General features: G+C 44.5%; 1 long non-coding RNA gene across 1 annotated transcript in view; it reads right to left on the bottom strand.

Moving 5' to 3' along the window:
* Positions 1 to 4,802: 4,802 nt before the first annotated feature.
* Positions 4,803 to 18,746, bottom strand: part of LOC134999330 (uncharacterized) — a 29,593-nt gene continuing 15,649 nt past the window's right edge. Inside the window, exons 2-3 of the long non-coding RNA XR_010201443.1 lie at positions 5,076 to 5,122; positions 4,803 to 4,890 (exon numbers count right to left, since the gene is read on the bottom strand). This is a non-coding gene — a long non-coding RNA (uncharacterized LOC134999330). The remainder of the gene's footprint in view (positions 4,891 to 5,075; positions 5,123 to 18,746) is intronic.

Here is an 18,746-nt window from a genome sequence, read left to right as displayed (position 1 = left end):
GAGGATACTGAGGATATGATGAGAGAGTATATGATATGAGGATACTGAGGATATGATGAGAGAGTATATAGGATATGAGGATACTGAGGATATGATGAGAGAGTATATATGATATGAGGATACTGAGGATATGATGAGAGAGTATATATGATATGAGGATACTGAGGATATGATGAGAGAGTATATATGATATGAGGATACTGAGGATATGATGAGAGAGTATATATGATATGAGGATACTGAGGATATGATGAGAGAGTATATATGATATGAGGATACTGAGGATATGATGAGAGAGTATATATGATATGAGGATACTGAGGATATGATGAGAGAGTATATGATATGAGGATACTGAGGATATGATGAGAGAGTATATGATATGAGGATACTGAGGATATGATGAGAGTATATATGATATGAGGATACTGAGGATATGATGAGAGAGTATATATGATATGAGGATACTGAGGATATGATGAGAGAGTATATGATATGAGGATACTGAGGATATGATGAGAGAGTATATATGATATGAGGATACTGAGGATATGATGAGAGAGTATATATGATATGAGGATACTGAGGATATGATGAGAGAGTATATATGATATGAGGATACTGAGGATATGATGAGAGAGTATATATGATATGAGGATACTGAGGATATGATGAGAGAGTATATATGATATGAGGATACTGAGGATATGATGAGAGAGTATATGATATGAGGATACTGAGGATATGATGAGAGAGTATATATGATGAGGATACTGAGGATATGATGAGAGAGTATATATGATATGAGGATACTGAGGATATGATGAGAGAGTATATATGATATGAGGATACTGAGGATATGATGAGAGTATATATGATATGAGGATACTGAGGATATGATGAGAGAGTATATATGATATGAGGATACTGAGGATATGATGAGAGAGTATATATGATATGAGGATACTGAGGATATGATGAGAGAGTATATATGATATGAGGATACTGAGGATATGATGAGAGAGTATATATGATATGAGGATACTGAGGATATGATGAGAGTATATATGATATGAGGATACTGAGGATATGATGAGAGAGTATATATGATATGAGGATACTGAGGATATGATGAGAGTATATATGATATGAGGATACTGAGGATATGATGAGAGAGTATATATGATATGAGGATACTGAGGATATGATGAGAGAGTATATATGATATGAGGATACTGAGGATATGATGAGAGAGTATATATGATATGAGGATACTGAGGATATGATGAGAGAGTATATATGATATGAGGATACTGAGGATATGATGAGAGAGTATATATGATATGAGGATACTGAGGATATGATGAGAGAGTATATATGATATGAGGATACTGAGGATATGATGAGAGAGTATATATGATATGAGGATACTGAGGATATGATGAGAGAGTATATATGATATGAGGATACTGAGGATATGATGAGAGAGTATATATGATATGAGGATACTGAGGATATGATGAGAGTATATATGATGAGGATACTGAGGATATGATGAGAGAGTATATATGATATGAGGATACTGAGGATATGATGAGAGAGTATATATGATGTGAGGATACTGAGGATATGATTAGAGAGTATATATGATATGAGGATACTGAGGATATGATGAGAGAGTATATATGATATGAGGATACTGAGGATATGATGAGAGAGTATATATGATATGAGGATACTGAGGATATGATGAGAGTATATATGATATGAGGATACTGAGGATATGATGAGAGAGAATATATGATATGAGGGATACTGAGGATATGATGAGAGTATATATGATATGAGGATACTGAGGATATGATGAGAGAGTATATATGATATGAGGATACTGAGGATATGATGAGAGAGTATATATGATATGAGGATACTGAGAATATGATGAGAGAGTATATATGATATGAGGGATACTGAGGATATGATGAGAGTATATATGATATGAGGATACTGAGGATATGATGAGAGAGTATATATGATATGAGGATACTGAGGATATGATGAGAGAGTATATATGATATGAGGATACTGAGGATATGATGAGAGAGTATATATGATATGAGGATACTGAGGATATGATGAGAGAGTATATATGATATGAGGGATACTGAGGATATGATGAGAGAGTATATATGATATGAGGGATACTGAGATATGATGAGAGAGTATATATGATATGAGGGATACTGAGGATATGATGAGAGAGTATATATGATATGAGGATACTGAGGATATGATGAGAGTATATATGATATGAGGATACTGAGGATATGATGAGAGAGTATATATGATATGAGGATACTGAGGATATGATGAGAGAGTATATATGATATGAGGATACTGAGGAATATGATGAGAGAGTATATATGATATGAGGGATACTGAGGATATGATGAGAGTATATATGATATGAGGATACTGAGGATATGATGAGAGAGTATATATATGATATGAGGATACTGAGGATATGATGAGAGAGTATATATGATATGAGGATACTGAGGATATGATGAGAGAGTATATGATATGAGGATACTGAGGATATGATGAGAGAGTATATATGATATGAGGGATACTGAGGATATGATGAGAGAGTATATATGATATGAGGATACTGAGGATATGATGAGAGAGTATATATGATATGAGGATACTGAGGATATGATGAGAGAGTATATGATATGAGGATACTGAGGATATGATGAGAGAGTATATATGATATGAGGGATACTGAGGATATGATGAGAGAGTATATGATATGAGGATACTGAGGATATGATGAGAGAGTATATGATATGAGGATACTGAGGATATGATGAGAGTATATATGATATGAGGATATGATGAGAGAGTATATGATATGAGGATACTGAGGATATGATGAGAGAGTATATATGATATGAGGGATACTGAGGATATGATTAGAGAGTATATATGATATGAGGGATACTGAGGATATGATGAGAGAGTATATATGATATGAGGATACTGAGGATATGATGAGAGAGTATATATGATATGAGGATACTGAGGATATGATGAGAGAGTATATATGATATGAGGATACTGAGGATATGATGAGAGAGTATATGATATGAGGGATACTGAGGATATGATGAGAGAGTATATATGATATGAGGGATACTGAGGATATGATGAGAGAGTATATATATATGAGATGAGGATAGTGAGGATATGATGAGAGAGTATATGATATGAGGGATACTGAGGATATGATGAGAGAGTATATATGATGAGGATACTGAGGATATGATGAGAGAGTATATATGATATGAGGATACTGAGGATATGATGAGAGAGTATATGATATGAGGATACTGAGGATATGATGAGAGAGTATATATGATATGAGGGATACTGAGGATATGATGAGAGTATATATGATATGAGGGATACTGAGGATATGATGAGAGAGTATATATGATGAGGATACTGAGGATATGATGAGAGAGTATATATGATATGAGGATACTGAGGATATGATGAGAGAGTATATATGATATGAGGATACTGAGGATATGATGAGAGAGTATATATGATATGAGGATACTGAAGATATGATGAGAGAGTATATATGATATGAGGATACTGAGGATATGATGAGAGAGTATATATGATATGAGGATACTAAGGATATGATGAGAGAGTATATATGATATGAGGGATACTGAGGATATGATGAGAGAGTATATGATATGAGGATACTGAGGATATGATGAGAGAGTATATATGATATGAGGATACTGAGGATATGATGAGAGAGTATATGATATGAGGATACTGAGTATATATGATATGAGGATATGATGAGAGAGTATATATGATATGAGGATACTGAGGATATGATGAGAGAGTATATATGATATGAGGGATACTGAGGATATGATGAGAGAGTATATGATATGAGGATACTGAGGATATGATGAGAGAGTATATATGATATGAGGGATACTGAGGATATGATGAGAGAGTATATGATATGAGGATACTGAGTATATATGATATGAGGATATGATGAGAGAGTATATATGATATGAGGATACTGAGGATATGATGAGAGAGTATATGAGATGAGGGATACTGAGGATATGATGAGAGTATATATGATATGAGGGATACTGAGGATATGATGAGAGAGTATATATGATATGAGGGATACTGAGGATATGATGAGAGAGTATATATGATATGAGGATACTGAGGATATGATGAGAGAGTATATATGATATGAGGATACTGAGGATATGATGAGAGAGTATATATGATATGAGGATACTGAGAATATGATGAGAGAGTATATATGATATGAGGGATACTGAGGATATGATGAGAGAGTATATATGATATGAGGATACTGAGAATATGATGAGAGAGTATATATGATATGAAGGATACTGAGGATATGATGAGAGAGTATATATGATATGAGGATACTGAGGATATGATGAGAGAGTATATATGATATGAGGATACTGAGGATATGATGAGAGAGTATATATGATATGAGGATACTGAGGATATGATGAGAGAGTATATATGATGTGAGGATACTGAGGATATGATTAGAGAGTATATATGATATGAGGATAGTGAGGATATAATGAGAGAGTATATGATATGAGGATATGATTAGAGAGTATATATGATATGAAGGATACTGAGGATATGATTACAGATGATACACCACACTGTCATGTGACCACGCGACAGACCTATATTCACTTACTCAGCCTCAAACTGGTTTGGGGTGATGATATCAGCGACAGGGACGACCAATTCTTTATAGACGGGAAGAAGTTCCTCTGGGACGTACTGAAAGATATGTGATGGTGTAAATGGTACATCATAAAGAAACATACAGTAAGTGGAAGTACAGAGGGCAGGCAGTCATTAATAGAGGGGGTAGGTGAGAGGGCATACATACAGAAATACTAAGGGGGAAATGCCAGGGGCACAGACAGGAGGAGCACAACATACAAACAGTATTAAGGCCATACCATAGATCCCTCCCCATTCCATTTATCTCCGAGGACAGGGTCACAGACTGTGGGGCGAAAAAGCCGGCGTTACTGTACTGGTCTCACAGCTAGTATTGCTCACTAACCCCAACAACCTACATTTCCTCAGCTCATTTCCTCAATCTCCCCCCAAACCACAAATACTAATTACTGGGGGAGATTCAAATGTTTGAAAAGTGAGTTGGGAGTCTGTTTTTTCCTATCTAATAGACAGTACAGACACCCAACCCACTTTTCACACATTTGAATCTCCCCCACTGTCTGCTAACCACTTACTCCTCTATCACTACACCCAGCCACTAACCACTTACTCCTCCTCCACTACACTCATCCACTAACCACTTACTCCTCCTCCACTACACCCATCCACTAACCACTTACTCCTCCTCCATTACACCGATCCACTAACCACTTACTCCTCCTACACTATACCCATCCACTAACCACTTACTCCTCCTACACTATACCCATCCACTAACCACTTACTCCTCCTCCACTACACCCATCCACTAACCACTTACTCCTCCTCCACTACACCCATCCACTAACCACAAACTCCTCCTCCATTACACCTACCCACTAACCACTTACTCCTCCTCCACTACACCCATCCACTAACCACTTACTCCTCCTCCACTACACCCATCCACTAACCACAAACTCCTCCTCCATTACACCTACCCACTAACCACTTACTCCTCCTCCACTACACCCATCCACTAACCACTTACTCCTCCTCCACTACACCCATCCACTAACCACTTACTCCTCCTCCACTACACCCATCCACTAACCACTTACTCCTCCTCCACTATACCCATCCACTAACTACTTACTCCTCCTCCACTACACCCATCCACTAACCACAAACTCCTCCTCCATTACACCTACCCACTAACCACTTACTCCTCCTCCACTACACCCATCCACTAACCACTTACTCCTCCTACACTATACCCATCCACTAACCACTTACTCCTCCTCCACTACACCCATCCACTAACGACTTACTCCTCCTCCACTATACCCATCCACTAACCACTTACTCTTCCTCCACTATACCCATCCACTAACTACTTACTCCTCCTCCACTACACCCATCCACTAACCACTTACTCCTCCTACACTATACCCATCCACTAACTACTTACTCCTCCTCCACTATACCCATCCACTAACCACTTACTCCTCCTCCACTACACCCATCCACTAACTACTTACTCCTCCTCCACTACACCCATCCACTAACCACTTACTCCTCCTCCACTATACCCATCCACTAACTACTTACTCCTCCTCCACTACACCCATCCACTAACTACTTACTAATCCTCCATTACACCTACCCACTAACCACTTTCTCCTCCAACATTATACCCATCCACTAACCAATTACTCCTCTATCACTACACCCATCCACTAATCACCTACTCCTCCTCCATTACACCTACCCACTAACCACTTACTCCTCCTACACTATACCCATCCACTAACCACTTACTCCTCCTACACTACACCCATCCACTAACTACTTACTCCTCCTCCACTACACCCATCCACTAACTCCTCCTCCACTACACCCATCCACTAACTACTTACTCCTCCTCCACTACACCCATCCACTAACTACTTACTAATCCTCCATTACACCTACCCACTAACCACTTACTCCTCCTACACTGTACCCATCCACTAACCAATTACTCCTCTATCACTACACCCATCCACTAAACACCTACTCCTCTTCCACTACACCCATCCACTAACCACTTACTCCTCCTCCACTACACCCATCCACTAACCACTTACTCCTCCATTACACCTACCCACTAACCACTTACTCCTCCTCCACTACACCTATCCACTAACCACTTACTCCTCCTCCACTATACCCATCCAGTAACCACTTACTCCTCCTCCACTACACCCATCCACTAACCACTTACTCCTCCTCCATTACACCTACCCACTTACTCCTCCTACACTACACCCATCCACTAACCACTTACTCCTCCTCCACTACACCCATCCACTAACCACTTACTCGTCTATCACTACACCCATCCACTAACCACTTACTCCTCTATCACTACACCCATCTACTAACCACTTCCTCCTCCTCCACTACACCCATCCACTAACCACTTACTCCTCCTCCATTACACCTACCCACTAACCACTTACTCCTCCTACACTATACCCATCCACTAACCACTTACTCCTCCTCCACTACACCCATCCACTAACTACTTACTCCTCCTCCACTACACCCATCCACTAACTACTAACTCCTCCACTACACTCATCCACTAACCACTTACTCCTCCTCCACTACACCCATCCACTAACCAATTACTCCTCTATCACTACACCCATCCACTAATCACCTACTCCTCCTCCATTACACCTACCCACTAACCACTTACTCCTCCTACACTATACCCATCCACTAACCACTTACTCCTCCTCCACTACACCCATCCACTAACTACTTACTCCTCCTCCACTACACCCATCCACTAACTCCTCCTCCACTACACCCATCCACTAACTACTTACTCCTCCTCCACTACACCCATCCACTAACTACTTACTAATCCTCCATTACACCTACCCACTAACCACTTACTCCTCCTACACTGTACCCATCCACTAACCAATTACTCCTCTATCACTACACCCATCCACTAAACACCTACTCCTCTTCCACTACACCCATCCACTAACCACTTACTCCTCCTCCACTACACCCATCCACTAACCACTTACTCCTCCATTACACCTACCCACTAACCACTTACTCCTCCTCCACTACACCTATCCACTAACCACTTACTCCTCCTCCACTATACCCATCCAGTAACCACTTACTCCTCCTCCACTACACCCATCCACTAACCACTTACTCCTCCTCCATTACACCTACCCACTTACTCCTCCTACACTATACCCATCCACTAACCACTTACTCCTCCTCCACTACACCCATCCACTAACCACTTACTCGTCTATCACTACACCCACCCACTAACCACTTACTCCTCTATCACTACACCCATCTACTAACCACTTCCTCCTCCTCCACTACACCCATCCACTAACCACTTACTCCTCCTCCATTACACCTACCCACTAACCACTTACTCCTCCTACACTATACCCATCCACTAACCACTTACTCCTCCTCCACTACACCCATCCACTAACTACTTACTCCTCCTCCACTACACCCATCCACTAACTACTAACTCCTCCACTACACTCATCCACTAACCACTTACTCCTCCTCCACTACACCCATCCACTAAACACTTACTCCTCTATCACTACACCCATCCACTAACCACTTACTCCTCTATCACTACACCCATCCACTAACAACTTACTCCTCTATCACTACACCCATCCACTAACCATTTACTCCTCTATCACTACACCCATCCACTAACCACTTACTCCTCCTCCACTACACCTATCCACTAACCACTTACTCCTCTATCACTACACCCATCCACTAACCACTTACTCCTCTATCACTACACCCATCCACTAACCACTTACTCCTCTATCACTACACCCATCCACTAACCATTTACTCCTCCTCCACTACACCCATCCACTAACCACTTACTCCTCCTCCACTATACCCATCCAGTAACCACTTACTCCTCCTCCACTACACCCATCCACTAACCACTTACCCCTCCTCCATTACACCTACCCACTAAGCACTTACTCCTCCTCCACTACACCCATCCACTAACCACTTACTCCTCCTCCACTATACCCATCCAGTAACCACTTACTCCTCCTCCACTACACCCATCCACTAACCACTTACCCCTCCTCCATTACACCTACCCACTAAGCACTTACTCCTCCTCCACTACACCCATCCACTAACCACTTACTCCTCCTCCACTATACCCATCCAGTAACCACTTACTCCTCCTCCACTACACCCATCCACTAACCACTTACCCCTCCTCCATTACACCTACCCACTAACCACTTACTCCTCCTCCACTACACCCATCCACTAACCACTTACTCCTCCTCCATTACACCTACCCACTAACCACTTACTCCTCCTACACTATACCCATCCACTAACCACTTACTCCTCCTCCACTACACCCATCCACTAACCACTTACTCCTCTATCACTACACCCATCCACTAACCACTTACTCCTCTATCACTACACCCATCCACTAACCACTTACTCCTCCTCCACTACACCCATCCACTAACCACTTACTCCTCCTCCATTACACCTACCAACTAACCACTTACTCCTCCTACACTATACTCATCCACTAACCACTTACTCCTCCTCCACTACACCCATCCACTAACTACTTACTCCTCCTCCACTACACCCATCCACTAACCACTTACTCCTCCTCCACTACACCCATCCACTAACTACTTACTCCTCTACCACTACACCCATCCACTAACCACTTACTCCTCTATGACTACACCCATCCACTAACCACTTACTCCTCCTCCTCCACTACACCCATCCACTAACCACTTACTCCTCTATCACTACACCCATCCACTAACCACTTACTCCTCTATCACTATACCCATCCACTAACCACTTACTCCTCCTCCACTACACCCATCCACTAACCACTTACTACTCCTCCACTACACCCATCCACTAACCACTTACTACTCCTCCACTACACCCATCCACTAACCACTTACTCCTCCTAAACTATACCCATCCACTAACCACTTACTCCTCCTCCACTACACCCATCCACTAATTACTTACTTTTCCTCCACTACACCCATCCACTAACTACTTACTCCTCCTCCACTATACCCATCCACTAACCACTTACTCCTCCTAAACTATACCCATCCACTAACCACTTACTCCTCCTCCACTACACCCATCCACTAACTACTTACTCCTCCTCCACTACACCCATCCACTAACTACTTACTCCTCCTCCACTACACCCATCCACTAACCAATTACTCCTCCACTACACCCATCCACTAACTACTTACTCCTCCTCCACTACACCCATCCACTAACCACTTACTCCTCCTCCACTACACCCATCCACTAACTACTTACTCCTCCACTACACCCATCCACTAACCACTTACTCCTTTCTCCACTATACCCATTCACTAACCACTTACTCCTTCTCCACTAACCACTTACTCCTCCTCCACTACACCCATCCACTAACCACTTACTCCTCCACTACACCCATCCACTAACCACTTACTCCTCTTCCACTACACCCATCCACTAACCACTTACTCCTCCTCCACTACACCTATCCCCTAACCACTTACTTCTCCTCCACTACACCCATCCACTAACTACTTACTCCTCCTCCACTACACCCATCCACTAACCACTTACTCCTCCTCCACTACACCCATCCACTAACCAATTACTCCTCCTCCACTACACCCATCCACTAACTACTTACTCCTCCTCCACTACACCCATCCACTAACCACTTACTCCTTCTCCACTAACCACTTACTCCTTCTCCACTATACCCATCCACTAACCACTTACTCCTTCTCCACTAACTCCTCCTCCACTACACCCATCCACTAACCACTTACTCCTCCACTACACCCATCCACTAACCACTTACTCCTCTTCCACTACACCCATCCACTAACCACTTACTCCTCCTCCACTACACCCATCCACTAACCACTTACTCCTCCTCCAATATACCCATCCACTAACTACTTACTCCTCCTCCACTACACCCATCCACTAACCAATTACTCCCGCTCCACTACACCCATCCACTAACTACTTACTCCTCCTCCACTACACCCATCCACTAACCACTTACTCCTCCTCCACTACACCCATCCACTAACCACTTACTCCTCCTCCACTACACCCATCCACTAACTACTTACTCCTCCTCCACTACACCCATCCACTAACTACTTACTCCTCCTCCACTACACCCATCCACTAACCAATTACTCCCGCTCCACTACACCCATCCACTAACTACTTACTCCTTCTCCACTACACCCATCCACTAACCACTTACTCCTCCTCCACTACACCAATCCACTAACTACTTACTCCTCCTCCACTACACCCATCCACTAACCACTTACTCCTCCTCCACTACACCCATCCACTAACTACTTACTTCTCCTCCACTACACCCATCCACTAACCACTTACTACTCCTCCACTACACCCATCCACTAACCACTTACTCCTCCTCCACTACACCCATCCACTAACCACTTACTCCTCCTCCACTACACCCATCCACTAACCACTTACTCCTCCTAAACTATACCCATCCACTAACCACTTACTCCTCCTCCACTATACCCATCCACTAACTACTTACTCCTCCTCCAATACACCCATCCATTACTTACTCCTCCTCCACTACACCCATCCACTAACTACTTACTCCTCCTCCACTATACCCATCCACTAACCACTTACTCCTCCTCCACTATACCAATCCACTAGCTACTTACTCCTCCTCCACTATACCCATCCACTAACTACTTACTCCTCCTCCACTACACCCATACACTAACTACTTGCGTCTCCATCACTACACACATCCACTAACCACTTACTCGTCCTCCACTACACCCATCCACTAACCACTTACTCCTCCTCCACTATACCCATCCACTAACTACTTACTCCTCCTCCACTACACCCATCCACTACTTACTCCTCCTCCACTACACCCATCCACTAACTACTTACTCCTCCTCCACTATACCCATCCACTAACCACTTACTCCTCCTCCACTATACCAATCCACTAGCTACTTACTCCTCCTTCACTATACCCATCCACTAACTACTTACTCCTCCTCCACTACACCCATCCACTAACTACTTACTAATCCTCCACTACACCCATACACTAACTACTTGCGTCTCCATCACTACACATCCACTAACCCACTTACTCCTCCTCCACTACACCCATCCACTAACCACTTACTCCTCCTCCACTACACCCATCCACTAACTACTTACTCCTCCTCCACTACACCCATCCACTAACCACTTACTCCTCCTCCACTACACCCATCCACTAACTACTTACTCCTCCTCCACTACACCCATCCACTAACTACTTACTCCTCCTCCACTACACCCATCCACTAACCAATTACTCCTCCTCCACTACACCCATCCACTAACTACTTACTCCTCCTCCACTACACCCATCCACTGACCACTTACTCCTCCTCCACTACACCCATCCACTAACTACTTACTCCTCCTCCACTACACCCATCCACTAACCACTTACTCCTCCTCCACTACACCCATCCACTAACCACTTACTCCTCCTCCACTACACCCATCCACTAATTACTTACTCAGCCTCCACTACACCCATCCACTAACCACTTACTACTCCTCCACTACACCCATCCACTAACCACTTACTCCTCCTAAACTATACCCATCCACTAACCACTTACTCCTCCTCCACTACACCCATCCACTAATTACTTACTTTTCCTCCACTACACCCATCCACTAACTACTTACTCCTCCTCCACTATACCCATCCACTAACCACTTACTCCTCCTAAACTATACCCATCCACTAACCACTTACTCCTCCTCCACTACACCCATCCACTAACTACTTACTCCTCCTCCACTACACCCATCCACTAACTACTTACTCCTCCTCCACTACACCCATCCACTAACCAATTACTCCTCCTCCAGTACACCCATCCACTAACTACTTACTCCTCCTCCACTACACCCATCCACTAACCACTTACTCCTCCTCCACTACACCCATCCACTAACCACTTACTCCTCCTCCACTACACCCATCCACTAATTACTTACTTAGCCTCCACTACACCCATCCACTAACCACTTACTACTCCTCCACTACACCCATCCACTAACCACTTACTCCTCCTAAACTATACCCATCCACTAACCACTTACTCCTCCTCCACTACACCCATCCACTAATTACTTACTTTTCCTCCACTACACCCATCCACTAACTACTTACTCCTCCTCCACTATACCCATCCACTAACCACTTACTCCTCCTAAACTATACCCATCCACTAACCACTTACTCCTCATCCACTACACCCATCCACTAACTACTTACTCCTCCTCCACTACACCCATCCACTAACTACTTACTCCTCCTCCACTACACCCATCCACTAACCAATTACTCCTCCTCCAGTACACCCATCCACTAACTACTTACTCCTCCTCCACTACACCCATCCACTAACCACTTACTCCTCCTCCACTACACCCATCCACTAACTACTTACTCCTCCTCCACTACACCCATCCACTAACCACTTACTCCTCCTCCACTACACCCATCCACTAACTACTTACTTCTCCTCCACTACACCCATCCACTAACCACTTACTACTCCTCCACTACACCCATCCACTAACCACTTACTCCTCCTCCACTACACCCATCCACTAACTACTTACTCCTCCTCCACTACACCCATCCACTAACTCCCCCTCCACTACACCCATCCACTAACTGCTTACTCCTCCTCCACTACACCCATCCACTAACTACTTACTACTCCTCCACTATACCCATCCACTAACTACTTACTCCTCCTCCACTACACCCATCCACTAACCACTTACTCCTCCTCCACTACACCCATCCACTAACCAATTACTCCTCCTCCACTACACCCATCCACTACTTACTCCTCCACTACACCCATCCACTAACCACTTACTCCTCCACTACACCCATCCACTAACTACTTACTCCTCCTCCACTACACCCATCCACTAACCACTTACTCCTCCTCCACTACACCCATCCACTAACCACTTACTCCTCCTCCACTACACCCATCCACTAACTACTTACTCCTACTCCACTACACCCATCCACTAACTACTTACTCCTCCTCCACTACACCCATCCACTAACCACTTACTCCTCCACTACACCCATCCACTAACCAATTACTCCTCCTCCACTACACCCATCCCCTAACTACTTACTCCTCCTCCACTACACCCATCCACTAACCACTGACTCTTCCTTCACTACACCCATCCACTAACTACTTACTCCTCCTCTACTACATCCGTCCACTAACCACTTACTCCTCCTCCACTACACCCATCCACTAACTACTTACTCCTCCTCCACTACACCCATCCACTAACCACTTACTACTCCTCCACTACACCCATCCACTAACCACTTACTCCTCCTCCACTACACCCATCCACTAACCAATTACTCCTCCTCCACTACACCCATCCACTACTTACTCCTCCACTACACCCATCCACTAACCACTTACTCCTCCACTACACCCATCCACTAACTACTTACTCCTTCTCCACTACACCCATCCACTAACCACTTACTCCTCCTCCACTACACCCATCCACTAACCACTTACTCCTCCTCCACTACACCCATCCACTAACCACTTACTCCTCCTCCACTACACCCATCCACTAACCACTTACTCCTCCTCCACTACACCCATCCACTAATTACTTACTTTTCCTCCACTACACCCATCCACTAACTACTTACTCCTCCTCCACTATACCCATCCACTAACCACTTACTCCTCCTAAACTATACCCATCCACTAACCACTTACTCCTCCTCCACTACACCCATCCACTAACTACTTACTTCTCCTCCACTACACCCATCCACTAACTACTTACTCCTCCTCCACTACACCCATCCACTAACCAATTACTCCTCCTCCAGTACACCCATCCACTAACTACTTACTCCTCCTCCACTACACCCATCCACTAACCACTTACTCCTCCTCCACTACACCCATCCACTAATTACTTACTTTTCCTCCACTACACCCATCCACTAACTACTTACTCCTCCTCCACTATACCCATCCACTAACCACTTACTCCTCCTAAACTATACCCATCCACTAACCACTTACTCCTCCTCCACTACACCCATCCACTAACTACTTACTCCTCCTCCACTACACCCATCCACTAACTACTTACTCCTCCTCCACTACACCCAGACACTAACCAATTACTCCTCCTCCAGTACACCCATCCACTAACTACTTACTCCTCCTCCACTACACCCATCCACTAACCACTTACTCCTCCTCCACTACACCCATCCACTAACCACTTACTCCTCCTCCACTACACCCATCCACTAATTACTTACTTAGCCTCCACTACACCCATCCACTAACCACTTACTACTCCTCCACTACACCCATCCACTAACCACTTACTCCTCCTAAACTATACCCATCCACTAACCACTTACTCCTCCTCCACTACACCCATCCACTAATTACTTACTTTTCCTCCACTACACCCATCCACTAACTACTTACTCCTCCTCCACTATACCCATCCACTAACCACTTACTCCTCCTAAACTATACCCATCCACTAACCACTTACTCCTCCTCCACTACACCCATCCACTAACTACTTACTCCTCCTCCACTACACCCATCCACTAACTACTTACTCCTCCTCCACTACACCCATCCACTAACCAATTACTCCTCCTCCAGTACACCCATCCACTAACTACTTACTCCTCCTCCACTACACCCATCCACTAACCACTTACTCCTCCTCCACTACACCCATCCACTAACTACTTACTCCTCCTCCACTACACCCATCCACTAACCACTTACTCCTCCTCCACTACACCCATCCACTAACTACTTACTTCTCCTCCACTACACCCATCCACTAACCACTTACTACTCCTCCACTACACCCATCCACTAACCACTTACTCCTCCTCCACTACACCCATCCACTAACTACTTACTCCTCCTCCACTACACCCATCCACTAACTCCCCCTCCACTACACCCATCCACTAACTGCTTACTCCTCCTCCACTACACCCATCCACTAACTACTTACTCCTCCTCCACTATACCCATCCACTAACTACTTACTCCTCCTCCACTACACCCATCCACTAACCACTTACTCCTCCTCCACTACACCCATCCACTAACCAATTACTCCTCCTCCACTACACCCATCCACTACTTACTCCTCCACTACACCCATCCACTAACCACTTACTCCTCCACTACACCCATCCACTAACTACTTACTCCTCCTCCACTACACCCATCCACTAACTACTTACTCCTCCTCCACTACACCCATCCACTAACCAATTACTCCTCCTCCAGTACACCCATCCACTAACTACTTACTCCTCCTCCACTACACCCATCCACTAACCACTTACTCCTCCTCCACTACACCCATCCACTAACCAATTACTCCTCCTCCACTACACCCATCCACTAACTACTTACTCCTCCTCCACTACACCCATCCACTAACCACTTACTCCTTCTCCACTAACCACTTACTCCTTCTCCACTATACCCATCCACTAACCACTTACTACTCCTCCACTACACCCATCCACTAACCACTTACTACTCCTCCACTACACCCATCCACTAACTACTTACTCCTCCTCCACTACACCCATCCACTAACCACTTACTCCTCCTCCACTACACCCATCCACTAACCACTTACTCCTCCTCCACTACACCCATCCACTAACTACTTACTCCTACTCCACTACACCCATCCACTAACTACTTACTCCTCCTCCACTACACCCATCCACTAACCACTTACTCCTCCACTACACCCATCCACTAACCAATTACTCCTCCTCCACTACACCCATCCAATAACTACTTACTCCTCCTCCACTACACCCATCCACTAACCACTGACTCTTCCTTCCCTACACCCATCCACTAACTACTTACTCCTCCTCTACTACATCCGTCCACTAACCACTTACTCCTCCTCCACTACACCCATCCACTAACTACTTACTCCTCCTCCACTACACCCATCCACTAACCACTTACTACTCCTCCACTACACCCATCCACTAACCACTTACTCCTCCTCCACTACACCCATCCACTAACCACTTACTCCTCCACCACTACACCCATCCACTAACCACTTACTCCTCCTCCACTACACCCATCCACTAACCACTTACTCCTCCTCCACTACACCCATCCACTAACTACTTACTCCTCCTCCACTACACCCATCCACTAACCACTTACTCCTCCTCCACTACACCCATCCACTAACCACTTACTCCACCTCCACTACACCCATCCACTAACCACTTACTCCTCCACTACACCCATCCAATAACCACTTACTCCTCCTCCGCTACACCCATCCACTAACCACTTACTCCTCCTCCGCTACACCCATCCACTAACCACTTACTCCTCCTCCACTACACCCATCCACTAACCACTTACTCCTCCTCCACTACACCCATCCACTAACCACTTACTCCTCCTCCACTACACCCATCCACTAACCACTTACTCCTCCTCTACTACACCCATGCACTAACCACTTACTCCTCCTCCACTACACCCATCCACTAACTACTTACTCCTCCTCCACTACACCCATCCACTAACTAATTACTCCTCCTCCTCTATACCCATCCACTAACTACTTTCTCCTCCTCCACTATACCCATCCACTAACTACTTACTCTTCCTCCACTACACCCATCCACTAACTACTTACTAATCCTCCCCCACTACACCCATCCACTAACCACTTACTCCTCCTCCGCTACACCCATCCACTAACTACAAACTCCTTCTCCACTACACTCATCCACTAACTACTTACTCCTCCTCCACTACACCCATCCACTAACCACTTACTCCTCCTCCACTACACCCATCCACTAACCACTTACTCCTCCTCCACTACACCCATCCACTAACCACTTACTCCTCCTCTACTACACCCATGCACTAACCACTTACTCCTCCTCCACTACACCCATCCACTAACTACTTACTCCTCCTCCACTACACCCATCCACTAACTAATTACTCCTCCTCCACTATACCCATCCACTAACTACTTTCTCCTCCTCCACTATACCCATCCACTAACTACTTACTCCTCCTCCACTACACCCATCCACTAACTACTTACTAATCCTCCTCCACTACACCCATTCACTAACTACTTACTCCTCCTCCACTACACCGATCCACTAACCACTTACTCCTCCTCCACTACACCGATCCACTAACTACTTACTCCTCCTCCACTACACCCATCCACTAACTACTTACTCCTCCTCCACTACACCCATCCACTAACCACTTACTCCTTCTCCACTATACCCATCCACTAACCACTTACTCCTTATCCACTACACCCATCCACTAAGCACTTACTCCTTCTCCACTATACCCATCCACTAACCACTTACGTCTCCTCCTCTACACCCATCCACTAACCACTTACTCCTCCTCCAATACACCCATCCACTAACCACTTACTCCTTCTCCACTATACCCATTCACTTACCACTTACTCCTTCTCCACTATACCCATCCACTAACCACTTACTCCTTCTCCACTACACCCATCCACTAACCACTTAATCCTTCACCACTACACCCATCCACTAACCACTTACTCCTCCTCTACACCCATCCACTAACCACTTACTCCTCCTCCACTACTCCCATATATTAACTACTTACTCCTCCTCCACTACACCCATCCACTAACAA

The sequence above is a fragment of the Pseudophryne corroboree genome, unplaced genomic scaffold, assembly GCF_028390025.1.
Source record: "Pseudophryne corroboree isolate aPseCor3 unplaced genomic scaffold, aPseCor3.hap2 scaffold_1499, whole genome shotgun sequence".
Taxonomy (NCBI): domain Eukaryota; kingdom Metazoa; phylum Chordata; class Amphibia; order Anura; family Myobatrachidae; genus Pseudophryne; species Pseudophryne corroboree.
This window is presented reverse-complemented; position numbering and strand designations above follow the sequence as displayed.